The 15547-nt window shown below is 32.1% G+C and overlaps 1 protein-coding gene across 2 annotated transcripts in view; it reads left to right on the forward strand.

Annotated features, from left to right (window-relative positions):
• The window catches only part of pot (zona pellucida domain protein papillote), a 232659-nt gene that overhangs the window by 4379 nt on the left and 212733 nt on the right, over positions 1-15547 (forward strand). For both annotated transcript variants that reach the window (XM_075298581.1, XM_075298582.1), the window contains exon 2: positions 6236-6485. The gene's annotated coding sequence lies outside the window, so the exon portion shown is untranslated. The remainder of the gene's footprint in view (positions 1-6235; positions 6486-15547) is intronic.

The raw sequence follows: 15547 nt of genomic DNA on the forward strand, positions 1-15547 counted from the left end.
GGTGACTATAACTACTACGTAGCCCAGTGGATAGTGTGTTGGCTTACAAACTGTATGGGCCTCGGTTTGATTCTCCGCCCAGGCGAAAGGTAAAATTAAAAAAAAAAAATTATAAAATTGAATAATTTCTTCAATATTATTTGTATTACAGGAAAAGGTGCCATGAACTAAAAATTTCGTGGAAGTGAAAATTGTGTGAGGGAATGATCACAATCTTCTTTGGGGAAAATTCTTCCAAGCATATAATATTTTTGGGCTCAAAATGCTTCCAAACATATAATATGTCCACATAAAACAAACATATTAATATTTCGGCAGTATCCAATAATATATGTGCTTCCTGCAAAATATGTTTGGAACATATGTTAAAGAAGCGATTTTTTTTGAGGGTGTATAAACCGATCCCCAGATTTGACCTCCGGTGCCTTTTTTGGAGAAGCAAAATTCATCCGATCTGGTTGAAATTTGGTACGTGGTGGTAGTATATGATATTGAACAACCATGCCAAAAGTGGTCCATATCAGTTCATAATCATATATAGCCCCCATATAAACCGATCCCGAGATTTTGTTTAGGAGCCACTTGGAGGAGCCAATTTCATCGAGTCAGTTTAAATTTGGTATATTGTGCTAATATATGGCCGTTAACAACCACGCCTAACTAGGTCCATATCGGTCTATAGTTATATATAGCCCTCAGATAAATCACACAAAAATAGGTCCATATCAAGTTCATAATTGTATATAGCCCCCATATAAGCGACCCCCATATTTCAATTCTGGCTCTCTACGTACCGTGCAAAAGTCCATATCGATTCGTAATTATTTGTAGACTATACATACCTTTTTTGTCTAATATATACCACGTATGGACTAACTCACAATTTAGGGCATTTAATTTAGGGACAATTTCTTTGAATAGAAAATGTGGTTGTTTACTTTAAGAATATTTTGCTTTAGTTCAAGACTATACGACTTTAACGGAGGGACGCAAATTTCCAAAATGTGTGTCCTAAATTTAATAAAAAAATTTGGAAGGAAAGATTAAAAACCTTACTTTAATAAAAAATTTCATTGTTTTAAAGAAATCTATCATTTATATTTTGTTCTAAAATTTAGGTTGCGTAATCTTTACTATTATCTTTAATTAATTATAATATATTTTTCTGTGTACACACAAAAAACAAATGTTTTCATCCGAAACGAAATTTAACACAATCGAAATCCCTTTTCTCACAAATGATTCTCTTTCAAAGTAAATCTCTAATCTGTTTGATTTTCGTTAAAAGAAAAATGTTTACGACCAAATTAAGTTTGTTTAATATATTGTTCCACTGAAATCTCTTTTTGCAGTGGAGAAAAGGTTTGAAACTCTCAATAGTGTCTGCATCTTCACAAATGAAATGGTTCAAAGTTCAAAATCTATAATAGACCCAATGTTTACCGATTTTCCAGTTTTTTTAATTCCATCGCCTATTTAGGTTTAGATAATTCATAATTGGGTATGGGCATACCTTAATTGCAGTTATGATTTTTTACGGGAGAGGCCGATGTAATCACAAATGACGGTGTGGCGTTAATGATTTGTTAATTTCAATACTATTTGAATATTTATTTCCTATACAATAGCTGTAATGACTTTCATGAAACATAATTAATTATTGTTTGTCATTTTGTCTATATATGAATACCGGATTGGATCATTAAGTTGTCCAATTGAACTCCTACGCAATTGTGTAGTCCTTGAAATATTATAAATGTGTGTTTTCTATATTACGACAATACATATCTCAAAAAGTTTCAGCTTCAATGAAAAGTTGCAAAGTACGTGTTGTAAATATTTCTAGAGTTTAATATCCGTTAGATGATGAGAATTTTAAATTGATGTATGCGAATATTTTGAAGCGTTAAATCTGTTTATGGCAACTTAAAAATTTTTGATCATTTGATCATAAGTATAAATTCTTTTAACTTAATTTATATTAAACATTATGATATCACATCTACACGCGATGAAGTATTATATTCGATATGCTCTAAATAACACAACACATAAGAAATTAGTTAACTTTAATAGTTATGATAAAAATATTTATAATGCATAGTTACATAATATAAACCACAGTTAGTAGTGTATTGATTGTGATTAATTAGAAAATACTATTTATATATTTTTTAATGAAACAATATTCAAATATCAATTATTTGAACTGAGGGATTTTGAGAAATTATTTACAAAGCAATTCATAACTTTGCTTTAAGTAAAGTAATATAAAGGAAATAGGGTACACTGGAAAAAAGCATATCCGGTTCCAAAGATTTTGTCTTTACTTTAAAAATTTTGGTATTGATTCCGAGCGAAAGAAGCGGAGAATACAAGTAAGGATACTTTTAAGACACAATTCTCTTTTAAATTCGGGTTTTGTGTACTTGCTTCTAGGAAGCAAATTTTAATTTTTCGCTTTTTCAGCTTTTTTTCTTCATATGCTATCAAAGTCCTTTAAAAACGAAGTAACGACAACTTTATTTTCCAAATTAAGACTCGACTTCCAGTAGAAATTATGCTGTGTTTCAAGTAAAAAACGTCTTTAAAATAAAGTGTAGAAAAACATGTCTTATATTTGAACGATTTTTTGCTTTGTATTCAAGATGCAAAAAGACAACAAATTTAAAGACAATTTCATTAAATTTAAAGATTTTTTCTGAATTATTAAAGTCAAGTTGACCTTAGCGCAAGCATTTTTTCTTTCATGTTATGATATCCATTTTTAAATCAAATCACTTAATTATAAGGACAATACGACTTCATTGAAAAGTTTATCTACTTTTGGTCAAGGAAAAAAACGTTTTACTAAAGAAATGCGTCTTTTATGCTAAACAAAATTTTAATTCGTATTTTAAAGACTTGAAATCTTTGACCTCACGACAATATTTTTTTCAGTGTAGGTAGCACGACTACGATTTTCACAGCTGAATCTCCACTATGCTTCGAATGATTTAAAATACAAAAAAATCATTAATAAAAGAGTGTTGATATAAAACATGTTTATTGCCGAGACTCCATATACGGAAACAATATTGTTTTAATATGAAAGATTATGCAATCTTAGATTAGGACAATTTTTTTTTAAATAAAGCGAGTTTAATTAAAAGAAAGTAAATATTGTTTCATTTAAAAAGTTTTTTTTTTCATTAATTTCATTTCAATTTGTAAAGTAAAGAAAAACGATTATGAGTTAAAAAAGATAATCTTTAAATCAAATTAGATTAAAAATAACAAATCCTCAAAAATAGGTCGAAACTGATTTTGAGGATTTTACATCATCTTTTGTCTACATTAGTTAAATGAACTAAAATAAAGCAAAAAAATATACAAATGGATTTAAAAGATTTACTAAATTGTATAGCCTACAAAATAGTTCAGAATTGCTGAGATTGTAGATATTTCCACAAATGCGTCCACTATGAATTTCTTATGACTTTAGGGACATTTTTGACATTTTTATTTATTTTTTCGCAAAATATTTAGTTTAGTAAAATTAGCCCACATTTGCTTTCGTAGTTCACTTTTTTGAGTGTAGCTTTGTTAATATATTGCAAAAATAGAATTGAAATTCGATAAACGAGATCTAAATCCGAATTGTAATTTCGACAATCTAAGATTTTTTTAAGAATCCACATTTTCAACTTGAAACCTTCATATTGGGAAGATATATTTGGATCCAAATAAACTTCTTTTTGAGTGTAGAAGCCATATTTCAATTGAAGATTCATATTTCGAAGAAGTAAACCAGCTGCACAATTGAAAATATACGCTCCTAAGAAGGACAAAAATTCAAATTTTTAGGGATAGATATGGAACAATCCTTTTCTGGTTGTTAAAAGACGGACTTTGATATTACGTTCCAACTCGGTATATCTAAAAAAATATTTGAGTGATTGAAATAAAAACTGCCCTAAAAAAATCTAGGAATCGATTAATATAGATCGATCTTTGAATCCAAGTAAACTTTTTTTGAGTGCATGTATTGTATATTCCATATTGTATATTCCTAATCATAAAAATTATGCCTATAGCTTCTAGTTGCCAATGCGGGTATAAATTAATTTATATAAATTAAACTATTATAATTTGTAATTATAATAAGTTACGTAATAAAATAAACAAGTATATATGGCCATAAGTTCGGCCAGGCCGAATCTTATGTACCCTCCACCATGGATTGCGTAGATACTTCACAATTGAATTATCGAAATAGGGTCGTCGCTTATATGGGGGCTATATACAATTATGAACTTGATATTGACCAATTTTTGTGTGATTGGGGATCGATTTATCTGAGGTCTATATATAACTATAGACCGATATGGACCTAGTTAGGCATGGTGGTTATCGGACATATACTATATATACAAATTTCAACTGAATCAGATGAATTTTGGTTTCCAAGAGGCTCCGGAGGTCAAATCTGGTGATCGGTTTATATGGGGGCTATATATAATTATGGACCGATGGTCATTAGAGATCATATGCTGACATCATGTACCAAATTTCAGCCAGATCGGATGAATTTTGCTTCTCTTAGAGGCTCCGCAAGCCAAATCTGGGAATCGGTTTATATGGGGGCTATATATAATTATGAACCGATGTGGACCAATTTTTGCATGGTTGTTAGAGACCATATACTAACACCACGTACCAAATTTCTGCCGGATCGGATGAAATTTGCTTCTTTTAGAGGATCCGCAAGCCAAATTTGGGGGTCCGTATATATGGGGGCTATACGTAAAAGTGGACCGATATGGCCCATTTCCAATACCGTCCGACCTACATCAATAACAACTACTTGTGCCAAGTTTCAAATCGATAGCTTGTTTCGTTCGTAAGTAAGCGTGATTTCAACAGACGGACGGACATGCTCAGATCGACTCAGAATTTCACCACGACCCAGAATATATATACTTTATGGGGTCTTAGAGCAATACTTCGATGTGTCACAAACGGAATGACAAAGTTAATATACCCCCATCCTATGGTGGAGGGTATAATAATGTACACGAAATTTTGCTGTTATTCAATATATTACCTGTTAGGAAAAAGATGCAATTTTCCATATAAATTTGCCATTCAAACAATAATATAATTTCGTTATGATATATACAATATACAGATTTATACAGATTTTTGGTTATATCATGTTCTAGGGTTTAATATAGGCGGTTCCACGAGACTAGATTTTCGTTAATGTTTCCATCCATTATTCATAGAATGCCCCATATGTATATCAGTGTTTTAAAATTTCGCCTGGTCATCTGACATCAAAATTGTATCGTACTTGGAGTTTTTGACATAATCAGATTAAACGGTTGTTATATTTCCCGACTTATTTTCTATCTAAACAAAAAAACTTCATTTAATTTTGCACATGAATTGTATGACAATATTATATTCATCTCATTTATTTTGGATTGTTTTTTTTTTTTGTTAACTTCATCTCAAGGTAATCTAGGTTGCGTGTTTTATTTTTTTAAATAAGTTTTTTATTTACTCTTTGTTAAACTGTGTTAATTGTATGTGTGGCAGAGGCAATGGCGGTAGCGACTGCGCAATCCAATACGGTTTGGGTACATATCATTTCACTGTTTTTGTTTTTCACCAAATAACTCCTCTGCTTCTCTCTTCTCCTCTCTCATACAATTAACAAGTACGAGTGGCTATAAACATTTTAACTGTGTTGCCAAACCACCCAACCCAATACGGATGACCGGACGGACGAACGAACCTTTTGACAATAAAACAACGTTGAACAAGCTAGTAGTACATAGTTGCTGCTGTTGTTGTGGTTGTGTTGAGGATGATGATGATGTTGTTCTTGTTGATGGTGGTGGTGGTACTACTGTTGCCTGTTTGTAATATAAACAAACAATTGTTCTGACGAAGAAAAATTAACAACAACAAACATAAAAGACCACCACTATACTCTTTCTCCACCATAATACAACACGGAATTTGCTTTCATTGCACAGCATTTGGAAAAAAAGAAAATAAACAACAACAACAACGAAAGTAAATCATCTTTTCCATCCGCTTTGATCATACAACAAGTTTTTAAGCCTTTTGGCCAAGAGAAGAGAAAAAGTTAATAACATTTGGTGTTGTTGTTGATGTTGAAGCAGCTTGTGTTTTTCTGTGTTGTGAGTGTGTTTTTATTTTGTTTATTTTTCTATCTTCGCAGTGTTGTATGAAGAAAAGTTGCAAGAAAAGTTATAACAACAACGATCAACAAAACGCAAAAAAAAACAAGAAAAATAATAAAAAAAATACCTAAAAACAACAACAAAAATAACGCAAAATTGGGAAAGTGTATAAATTTTGGAGACTTTTTTTCTTGCCGGACAACTTTGGTCATATTTTGGTGTAGTAGCCACCATCATCACTCTCACCCCCCATTCTGTGCCGGAAGATTGAATGTATACAATATTGTGGTAAGTTGATGGAAAATGTTAATTTTTATTTATATAAATTCATAATATTATACAATTTGTAATATGAACGAGCTAATTATGGATTTTGTTAGCTGTTGGTTTATTTTCATATTTCACATAAAATTTAGTCTTCAAAAATGTTTATAGAAATTATGTCATTTTTTCATACTTTAATTTCGAACTCTTATCTATTCAATCGTCAATCTTCAATGATTGCAAAAGTGAATGAAATGTCAGTTGTTCCACCATATGAAGGAAAAAAGATAGTACACTTTTTACATCCATATGGTGGAAAAACTGACATTTCATTAATCTATTGAAAAATTTTCCGGCATGCCATATAGATAGTTCTAGTGAAAGTTGTTACCTTACATTCAATACAAACTTGTGTAGTACAAATATTTTTACTGGGAAACTAAATTTCGTCGTACGAAGAGACGATCGCTGAGACTGAGGATGGTTCCCTCACAACGGTATAATTCGTAAAATTATTTTTCGCCAAATGCACACGTAGAGAAGGAATATGATCACCTCAAACATATTTCAAGAGCAAAATGTTATTTTTGTATGGTGACCATGTAACATGTTTGCCATGTTTCGGTCTTTATAGGCGCTTGAAAAAGTTTAGTGCGCTTCTGCGTGATGAGGTCCAATGGGACCTACCACTACCCAGCAAAAAAAAATTGGAAGATCTTCTCAAGGCACAACTTTAAAAGAACTTCCAAAAATGCTCTCCCAAAGATGTTCTTTATTTTAACTGCACAGGAAGTTCATTTGATTCAATTTTTTATAACTCGCTTGTTCATATCTTTAATGGGAAATTTAAAATTTTTTTGTTTCAAATAGGTTAAAAGCAGATTAAAAATTAATAAAATGATACAAATTTTTTAAATAATGCCGAAAAAATGTTAAATCAATTCTAGAAAACTTCCGAGTTTTTGAAAATATTTGATGTCAAACGTTTCAGGCAAGAGTTATTATGCATTAAAAATCATAAAAAAAAACATTAAAAATTTTTTTATATGTCAAAATATCATCAAATTTCTTAATTCACATCCAAAGCACTGAATTCGCCTCCCACCTTAAGAAGTGATGCAAATTCAGTGCAGCAGCCATTGAAATGGTGAACATCCGTCCTATGACAAGCCTATGTTAAATTCATCGCTTCTGCGTCGATTTTGCACCACTTCCGGATCCAAAAAGAACATTTTCACTACTTTTTTGGCGAAGCTTTTTTTGCTGGGTAATTACATTAGTGGTTTTAGCACAGTTTAAACAACAGCTTAAATAAATTGCAATTTTTGGGATTGGAACAATTAATAACACTAACATCCTTTCAGAAAATACCGTAATTTATAAAAATTTGCCATTTTTGAAGTTTCCATTGGCTTCGTTGCTTGGTAGTACATAATTTTATGTGTTCCGTGGATATTAAGGTGTGCACGTGACACGAAATTGTCGTGACTCACGAAAATTTTCGTGATTCGTGCGTGAGGCGTGAGTCACTCTCATGACAACAGCGTGAGTGTGCGTGAGCGTGATTAACAAACCAAAATGTCGTGCGTGAGCGTGAGTCACGAAAATAATATATTCGTGAGTGTGCGTGAGTAACGAATTGCACTCACGAAATTATTCCTGCTCACCAACATAAAACCCTTAAGAGTTAAATTCAATTACAATTTTAATGACACCTGAGATGTTAAGAGTTTAATAACACTCTCGATTTTAATAATGCTCATGTTTTCAGAAACTTCGGTAAGGTAAATTAATCATAAAATTATTCGTGAGTCACGATAATTTTCGTGAGTCACGATATTTTTCGTGAGTCACGATATTTTTCGTGAGTCACGATATTTTTCGTGAGTCACGATGTTTTCGTGCGTGAGTGTGAGTCCTACCAAAAAATATCGTGCGTGAGTATGCTTTTTCAGTCGTGAGTGTGCGTAAGCGTGAGTAAACTATTACCCACGTGCACACATCTACTGGATATATCCACTGTAGTAAAACTACAAGAGAAAAAATCTTATTTGAACTTCATAGAAATGATGGTCGATCCAAGTTTTTATATTTCTATACATGTTCCAGACCCATCGGCTCCTGGAATTTTGCAAGATGTGCCTCAATTTGGACCAAGTTTGAAGCAATCACTATGTCAATAATACTGCGAACAAAACGAACGTCACTTAGTTTTTCCTTTATTGGTAACTGAAGTTTTCCTTTATTGGTAACTATCTATATGTTAGGCTTAGTACTATAATTGTACGTTTTTTGTCTGTAAGAAGATCAAAATCGATATGATTTGATACAGACACCACATAAAACGATTCCCCGAAATTGTTGTTCAGCTCATTTTTTGATGCGATCCCATATAGGTCGAAGTTTCTTCTTAAAAAATTCTCTAGCCACAAAGTTTATCAGAATAATATCGATGTCTCCCTTCCAAACTACGCTAAGTCTAAAATGTGAATTTTACAGGAAACAAGATCAACGTTTTTTGTTTTTTTGGAATTTCTCAAAAACCGTATAAGATATAAATTCACTTTATACGGTCTTAAATTCATGTTTATTGTAGATTTTTTAGTATGTACGTAATCAAAATAGTGATAATAGGTTAGGTGGCAGCCCGATGTATCAGGCTCACTTAGACTATTCAGTCCATTGTGATACCACATTGGTGAACTTCTCTCTTATCACTGCCCGATTCCATGTTAAGCTCAATGACAAGGGACCTCCTTTTTATAGCCGAGTCCGAACGGCGTTCCACATTGCAGTGAAACCACTTAGAGAAGCTTTGAAACCCTCAGAAATGTCACCAGCATTACTGAGGTGGGATAATCTACCGCTGAAGAACTTTTTGGTGTTCGGTCGAAGCAGGAATCGAACCCACGACCTTGTGTATGCAAGGCGGGCATGCTAACCATTGCACCACGATGGCTCCCTATAGTGATAATAGAACATGGCTAAAAATGACTTAGACAACTTTAGACCCAACAAAGATTTTTGGATTGGAAATTTTTAAAACTTTAGTCACAGGCTACGTACAATATTAACCATAACTTTTGATAGAACTTTCCATTCGGACTTTCGACAGGATGCAATTCACATTAATCCGAATAAAAACCAACGAACTCCATCAAAAAATGCTAAGTCGACTTAGCGTACTCTGGAATGAGGATATCGATATATAAGTGGAATTTGGTATTTTTGGTTTAAAAAAGTGTATTTGGAAAATTATAATAATACGTGTAATATTACATTGCCTCAATGAATCAAAGGATTGGAAAATACTTAAGCCGTAGTTACTAAATATCCCCTCTCAGATGTACAGTAATTACATAAATCCCTTCCATTTTCAATTTTTGTATACTCTAAGGTATTGCTGCTTTGACCTATGGTTTGTTTTGTAATCTTACAGAAATAACCACTATGGCATATTACTTGGTCGGTATGGTTGTTGGATTTCAAATTGTCCTGAAAACTAGACAAATAGCTAAAAAAAATACACTTGAAGCATTGTATAAAACACTCAGACGAACAGATCCAAAGGTGATGACCTCAACCATAGAAATTTATTAAATGTATTTTGAAATTAATATCAAATGACTCTGCCTCAACGTTAGGCAGTTGGCGCTTTTATAAACTATATGTATGTTAGTAAATAATATGAATTATGTAAATTATACATAGGTCATTGTCTTCACCTATTAAATAACTCTACATTTGAATGTGATTGTTCAAAGTAAATATACAGATTAAGTGCTGCTGCTACTGTCTACAACGGAAACGGAGATAAAAAACAACTAAATCTATAGTATTTCATAAAAACAAAACATTTTTACTAAAAATCGGCAATTGAGGAAGTAATGTGTGGGATGGAAAAAAAATATTTGAGCGTCATTTTAAATTTTAAGATGTTGATGAAATTTGGTAATATTCCAATATGATTTGACAGTACTCGTAGGTTTCAAGTACGTCGAGGAAGTTACTGCAATGCATAAAATAAAAATTTGGATTTGAATGTTTCAGAAGCAAACAAGTATAAGTATATATATATATATTAAATTAAAAAAGGCCGATTAAGTTTGACAAAATTTTCTATAGAAATAAAATTTTGACAAAATAAAATTTTGACAACATTTTCAATAGAAGTAAAATTTTGACAACATTTTCTATAGAAGTAAAATTTGAACAAAATTTTCTATAGAAATAAAATTTTGAAAAAATTTTCTATAGAAATAAAATTTTGACAAAATTTTCCATAGAATTAAAATGTTGACAACATTCTCTATAGAATTAAAATTTTGATAACATTTGCTATAGAAATAAAATTTTGGCAAAATTTTCTATAGAAATAAAATTTTGATAAAAGTTTCTATAGAAATAAAATTTTGACAAAATTTTCTATAGAAATAAATTTTTGATAAAATTTTCTATAGAAATAAAATTTTGACAAAATTTTCTCCAGAAATAAAATTTTGATAGATTATTTTTGGCTCGAGTGGCAACCATGATTATGAATCGATATGGACCAATTTTTGTGTGATTGGGGATCGACTATATATAACTATGGACCGATATGGACCAATTTTGGCATGGTTATTAGCGGCCATATACTAACACCACGTTCCAAATTTCAACCGGATCGGATGAATTTTGCACCTCCAAGAGGCTCCGGAGATCAAATCTGGGAAACGGTTTATATAGGGGCTATATATAATTATGGACCGATATGGACCAATTTTTGCATGGTTGTTAGATATTATATACTAACACCACGTACCAAATTTCAACCGAATCGGATGAATTTTGATCCTCCAAGAGGTTCCGGAGCTCAAATCTGGGGATCGATTTATATGGGGTCTATATGTAAATATAGACCAATATGGACCACTTCTTGCGTGTTTATTAGAGACCACATACTTACATCACGTTCCAAATTTCAACCGGATCGGATGAAATTTGGTTCTCTTAGAGGTTCCGCAAGCCAAATCGGGGGATCGGTTTATATGGGGCTATGTATGTATGTAATTATGGACCGATATGGACCAATTTTTGCATGGTTGTTAGAGACCATATACTAACACAACGTACCAAATTTCAATCGAATCGGATGAATTTTGCTCCTCCAAGAGGCTCCGGAGGACAAATCTGGGGATCGGTTTATATGGGGGCTATATATAATTATGGACAGATATGGACCAATTTTTGCATGGTTGTTAGAGACCATGTGCTAACACCACGTACCAAATTTCATCCGACCCGGTTGATGAAATCTTAGGGGTTCTGCAAGCCAAATCAGGGGATCGGTTTATATGGGGGCTATATGTAATTATGGACCGATATGGACCAATTTTTGCATGGTTGTTAGAGACCATATACTAACACCATGTACCAAATTTCAGCCGGATTGGATGAAATTTGCTTCTCTTAGAGCAATCGCAAGCCAAATTTGGGGGTCCGTCTATATGGGGGCTATACGTAAAAGTGGACCGATATGAACCAATTTTTGCGTGGTTGTTAGAGACCATATACTAACATCATGTACCAAAATTTCAGACGAATCGGATGAAATTTGTTTCTCTTAGAGCAATCGCAAGCCAAATTTGGGGGTCCGTTTATATGGGGGCTATACGTAAAAGTGGACCGATATGGCCCATTTGCAATACCATCCGACCTACATCAATACCAACTACTTGTGCCAAGTTTCAAGTCGATAGCTTGTTTCGTTCGGAAGTTAGCATGATTTCAAAAGACGGACGGACGGACGGACATGCTCAGATCGACTCAGAATTTCACCACGACCCAGAATATATATACTTTATGGGGTCTTAGAGCAATATTTCGATGTGTTACAAACGGAATGAAAAGGTTAATATACCCCCATCCTATGGTGGAGGATATAAAAACGAAAAAAATATCCACAAATTAAGCATAAAGATTTACTAAATTCGTATTTTTTAAAAAATAGTTCTTTATTTCTTTAAATTTGTAAAAAGCGTCCATCGTATGTCACTAAAGATATTCTTGCAATTTTGAACTCCAATTTTTTCCTTCAAACTACAAAATTTTCTTTAACAAGTGAAAAAAAATATGTATGTCTAATCAATTTTCTTGAATTTTTCGAAAAATACTTATTTTTGTGATATCGGCGTGCTGCCAGTGCTTGTAATACTGGTTAATTAAATTTTTCTAAATATATTCAAAATTTTCTAAAATTAATCACAAGTTTTCTTCCTGGTGGGTTCACTGCTTTTTCAGTGTACTGAACCAGATGTATCAAAAAATTTACGAAAAATGGACAATCGAACGGACGGATATATTTGTTATAGTCTCATTTCCATGCTTATTAAAGATTTCTCTTCTTTTAGTATACATTTAAATTATTTTTATTCTGCTAAACTTAATTTACTAAGGTAACTCTTCTTACGTATCATTCTTAGATCTGACCAAAACCATTTCCTTTTTTCTAGTGCTTTTAAGCTTCCAAATCACCATTGCATCCCAACAGCATAAAGTATAACCAAATATCCGCGTCTTTCCAGGAAGAATATAGCAAAATATTTTTAAATCTTTAAAAAGGTCTCGCTTAAAATGTTTTGCAAATATTTGCCGGGTTTGCATACACATCGCTTCGTAATCAAAGAACAAATACCAACAATTGTCTGTTTTGTTCTTTTCCTTCTTTTACATACATTTATTTGCTTGAAATCAATACTGATTGAATCATACGATGCAGAGGTATAAATGACCGACCATCCAACCATGTGGATTCAAGGCAAGCCTATTATAGAATGCATGAATGCTTGCCCCCAAATTAAAAAAAAAAAAAACAATAACCGCAAAAGAATTAAAAAAATCCATTAAGCCTGAATGGTGTTGGCCAATATTTAAAGATAAAAAGTTATTGGAATTCATCGTGCTATGACAAGTATCAGACAGATAAATGCCATTTTTAAAAGTGGGAAATATGTTTTGCGATATTTTCGTATTCTTTCGTTACAATCAATAATTCCAAATTTTACACACGTTCTATGGCGGTGATGATGATGAAATATAACTATTGAATTAATTTTGTATATATTATTTGATATAGGAATATAATGGATTATTCTTATAATTACTTGAAAGAAATATGAAATACAATAATAAATTTTTGACAAAAAAAAAGTCGGCTATGGTATAAATTCCATAAAAAGCAAAAATAGTGCAAGTTTGTGTTATATAATATCTGAGAATAATTTTTGATTCATAGGCTTAAACATCATGGCCTTATTTAATTTAAAATTAATTGAGTTCGATTTTTTAAATGTTTTCCCACATTGATTTTTGGCACTTCTTATGAAATCGTATTTATAATATAAATATTAGACAATTTTTTATTATAAAACCACTCATGTAGTGCAACATATGGGCAAAATCAAGTTACTAAATGTGGCTATATTCACTTCTTATAAAATACCATGTTTATTTTTTTCAAAAAGACACCTACGTGTGGCAGAAAAAAAAATCTTTAACTCGTATTAATAAAATCAAAAACATGCTCACAAAGTAGAATAAAGTAGACATGACAAGTAAATATGAGTTGGTGTTGGCTGCGCGTTGGTAATAATCATAATAATGATGATTGATTTACCATAAATGGTTATGAGTCACCTTGTACCTACCAATGATTCTTGCTGTGTGTTTGCCAAGTTACAGATACTCACGGATACAGTAAGCGTCATTTGCACACGTTGGTATATACATGAGAATTATTATAAATGAAAAGCATTTGTACAAATGCAAAGCAAAGTTTAGATGACGATATAAAGCTTTTTCATATTTTGTATGCAATTGAAGCTATTACAAGAATTTCAATATACTACTAAGTCAATTGAATATAAATTGAATAATAGGGTTGTTCGTGGAAAACTTGTAAGTTTTTCACCATTAAAGTTGTTCCAAAAAAATGTTATTTTTATTTTTGGTGTTCAATAAAACAGGCAATATTTGATGTTACAAAGACCGATGTCATATTAAAAGGTGGTATGGTGATTCCAAATATTTAGAATTGAATTTTTGACAAATCAATGTTTTCTTAAAAAGATCGTAAAACCTAAGTCATCTGCTTCCAACATTTTGCAAACCAGACTTTTGAAAGGTGGTATGGTGATTCCAAATATTTAGAATTGAATTTTTGACAAATCAATGTTTTCTTAAAAAGATCGTAAAACCTAAGTCATCTGCTTCCAACATTTTGCAAACGAGACTTTTGATGGTGACATCTTAGAATATATTGAAATGTTGCAGTAAATAGTCGAAAGTCTATTTTATAATAATTTAAATAAAGTGGAAATAATAAATTGATGTTTTATCAAGTTCGAGATCTTTTTTACATTCTTATTTATTTTTCCCAATATTTCGAAATTTGAAAAAGATGAAAGTTAATGCTTGCAAAATTTTGTATGTCAAAAACTGCACAAATTGAGTTTCAAAAAATATTTATACCCAGACTCAACATTATACAATATTTTCTATCAATTTAGTATTAAATTCAGGTTGTACCTGTTTTATAGAAAATTTGAAACACGCTACAGATTTTTCGCAAACTTGATATATGTGGCGCTATGAATATGGGCCCCGTAAAAATGAGCCTCCAAACCTAAATGAGATTAATTACATCGAAAACAACAACACCGAATATTTATGTTTTTAGGGTGTAACTTCATTTTATTTAGGGGCCCATTTGCATTATAAAAATAAATCCCAATATTTTAAGTGATAATGAACCCCAAATTTCCTTTTGGGGTTGTGCTCACTTTTGCCATTCGAGCCACGGAGCCACCGTGGTGTAATGGTTAGCATGCCCGCCTTGCATACACAAGGTCGTGGGTTCGGTCGAACACCAAACAATTTTTTATCGGTGGAATATTCCACCTCAGTAATGCTGGTGACATTTCTTGGGGTTTCAAACTTCTCTAAGTGGTTTCACTGCAATGTGGAATGCCGTTCGGACTCGGCTATAAGAAGGAGGTCCCTTGTCATTGAGCTTAACATGGAATCGGGCAGCACTTAGTGATAAG

The sequence above is a fragment of the Haematobia irritans genome, chromosome 3 (genome assembly GCF_050003625.1).
Source record: "Haematobia irritans isolate KBUSLIRL chromosome 3, ASM5000362v1, whole genome shotgun sequence".
Taxonomy (NCBI): Eukaryota; Metazoa; Arthropoda; class Insecta; order Diptera; family Muscidae; genus Haematobia; species Haematobia irritans.